Source organism: Etheostoma spectabile, chromosome 4, assembly GCF_008692095.1.
Source record: "Etheostoma spectabile isolate EspeVRDwgs_2016 chromosome 4, UIUC_Espe_1.0, whole genome shotgun sequence".
Lineage (NCBI taxonomy): Eukaryota > Metazoa > Chordata > Actinopteri > Perciformes > Percidae > Etheostoma > Etheostoma spectabile.
Window position 1 is genome coordinate 11,208,231 of NC_045736.1, and position 3,025 is coordinate 11,211,255.

General features: G+C 39.9%; 1 protein-coding gene and 1 long non-coding RNA gene across 4 annotated transcripts in view; one reads left to right on the plus strand and one right to left on the minus strand.

The window, feature by feature from the left end:
• Positions 1-3,025, plus strand: part of LOC116687868 (synaptotagmin-2) — a 35,856-nt gene that overhangs the window by 18,554 nt on the left and 14,277 nt on the right. The window lies entirely within an intron of this gene.
• The window catches only part of LOC116687870 (uncharacterized), a 16,553-nt gene that overhangs the window by 10,846 nt on the left and 2,682 nt on the right, over positions 1-3,025 (minus strand). Inside the window, exon 2 of the long non-coding RNA XR_004331651.1 lies at positions 2,614-2,618. This is a non-coding gene — a long non-coding RNA (uncharacterized LOC116687870). The remainder of the gene's footprint in view (positions 1-2,613; positions 2,619-3,025) is intronic.

Below are 3,025 nucleotides of genomic sequence, written 5' to 3' on the forward strand. Positions count from 1 at the left end.
GAAGGGGCGGTTATGTGACGTGAGTACAATGAAAACGTGTAACTAGAAGATGGCTAGCATTTTCAAACTAAGTGAGTCATGACAAACTATTAGGATTACCGCACACTGTGACTGTATTCTCTGTACGTGAATATCCTTGTGAATCAGGATGTGTCAGAGCCTTTTTCTTGCGGCTGAGTGATGCTGGCCAGTGGTGAGCTGCAGAAATCAAAGGCAGATAAGGACTGAGTGCTGATGGCACAGAGGTAAACACCAAGCTAAAACAAGACCTATGGACGTGTTTTGGTGTATTTTGCATTCAGCCGATCACCTCATCCCTGAAACAGAAAGCTTATGCTAAGTTATGGAACTAAGAGTCTTGAGTTATTCCTAATTTGGACCCTGAATGCAGACATTACCCTGAATTTTTGTTCATTACAGCTGCAGAAATCATTGAAGGTGATGATTTCTTGAATGATGGTTTCTTGTACAGACATAAAGCAGCTGTTATATTTTTTGGAGGGACCCCTGTTGCGGCTAAAACTTTAATCATTGTTATTTAAAGCCGAGCAGTCGGCACTCGTATCGTGCCCATGCCCACCACTCAGGCAGTGACTTGACGCTGGCCTTGAACCAATTGGTCACCTGGGCTATAGGGAGGCTGTGGCTCAATTCTCGATAGCTGATAGACACTATCAGGATTGCTTAGCAACAATAATCTGCCAGCCCACAGCACACGGGCCTCTACTGTACCGCATGTGAGCGGCACAGATTTGACCACAAATCCTACCTCAAGATGAAGGAAAGGGTATAAGTCCAATGCAAAAAAATACACATGTTGGAATGCAATACTCTCTGAGTGAATGGAGATGAGGTTACATCATGATTGGGTTTGCCCGACGTTGACAGAGAAGCCTGCCGGCACTTTCATGTTGCAATACAGAAATCCTCACATGCACTGTGAGCTTCTTTAGATGAAAATGTCTCCACAGCACAAAACTCACTGTATATCAATCTTACTTTGATACATAAACCCAATGTTTGTGTGTGTGTGTGTTTACGTCTGTGAAACCCTGCACTCAGCTGTTGTCCTTGCTCATTTAAACTGCACATAGTCCATCTTATAAACAAAGACAGATCATTTTCTTTTAGTGTTTTTAGATGGAAATCAAACCAAAATCCTTTGGATAGCTCTGAACATTTGAGAGCTGTGATAACACACACACACACACACACACACACACACACACACACACACACCAGCCACACACACACACACACACACACACATGCACCCCATGCTGAGTGTGTTCCTCATTTATGTTTCTATGCTATACGCTAGTGACTTTCTCATACAGTGCTTAACCGTTGTAGCGGTGATATTAAGCTACTAAGGATTTTTTTTAAAGGAGTGAATTCAATATGCTTTCTCTACTTGCCCGACAATGTATTACTAATTTGGTGACCTTTTTATGAAAACACTTTCTCCTTCGAATTCTTCACCCTCAAGCAAAAACAAACAGCCGCAGAACAAGAAAACGGTGTCAAGTTGCAAATATTCTCTAGCATCACGTTGGGCTGGGTGGGGGGGGGGGGGGGGGGGGGGGGGGGGGGGGTCATGAAAGCATTAAGGCAGCGTCCAAATCACAGTGCAGCACTGAAAATAATACCAGTGGGTCTGTCACACTAGTAGCTCCCAGAGATGTATCATTCTGCAGTAAAAATATTCTTGCTGATAGAATCTAATCCAGTTTTCTAAAACAGTTTTTGCCTGGCTTGGTCTTCCTAATGTAATATTCTTCTCTGCTTTAAGTAATCTAATAAGTAAGTGACCATAAAAAGAAGAAAAAAGAACGTAAAAAGACGGATTCACCCCTGCACCAAAATTATAATGCACTGATTTTAATTTAATCCAAAGTGAGTAGATGTTACAGTTGTCAGATGTGTCCAGTTATTTGCAGCATATGTTTTTGTTAAAAAAAAAACAGAAAAAAACAGAGAGCCTAACTTAGACCAGAACATCAACACCTTGATGAATGCTAATGGTGTTCTGGTGTCGCTCTCGGTTGTGCAAGGAGAAAACAGAAAATAAATAATATAATACTCACTTGAGGCTGGGAGGTTAAATTGATTTTGTCAGCTGTTTTGCGATGGATTCAATTTCTACAGGATAAAAAGGTGAACCATTGTGAAAAGACGATTGCTTTTCTCAGAGTGTGGTTGAAACCGCTTTTCAATTACAGCCTAATTACTTGTTTTTACAGTTTAGTTTATTTCTCCTTATGGCTCCAACTAGTGATTAATCCGCGACTATGTCATTAAGTGTTTGGTTTATCAAATGTCAGAGAACTGTGACTGACGCCCAAGAAGATGTCTTTTCGAAAGTTGAAATCTCTGCTTGAAAAAAAGACTTAAGATTAATCAATTATAGACTATTATTGTTCTATCAATCAAATTATTGTTAGACAGCTCATTATTTTAGCTGTGTTTCTTTCATTGTATTATATTATGAGTCTTAAAAATGTATTCCTTTATTGATACATTTACATGTTAGCAATTACATATAAAATCCAAATTTATGTCATTTTTTATGTGCATACTTGCCATCTAAGTTTCATTTACAGACTCCATAACAGCTTCTTTTTTATTATTACATTATAGTCATGAATAGGTTGTCTATCCCAGCATGCATTTGGTTAAACGCAGGAAATGGAACTATAACTTCACTAAAACCACGGGGGTAAGCGAGCATCCGGAAAGCGTACCTCCTATGGGGAGAGTCTGAGGCTAACAATTTTGCTGTCACTTAGACAGCGAAAAACTTTACATCTGAAGTGTTTAAAGACTCAATTTGTCCATTGTTTATTTCTAAAGAAACAAAACAATGTATAAAAGGCCCCATTACTTTGTATCGCACGTTATGGCTCCATAGCAGACGTTTTTGTAAAAAATAGGCTGATGACTGTGTCATAACCACGCCATTGACTGTCGTACAGTAGACAAATTACCACATTGTCAGGACACGCTCGCAGGCAATCGGGGGGGG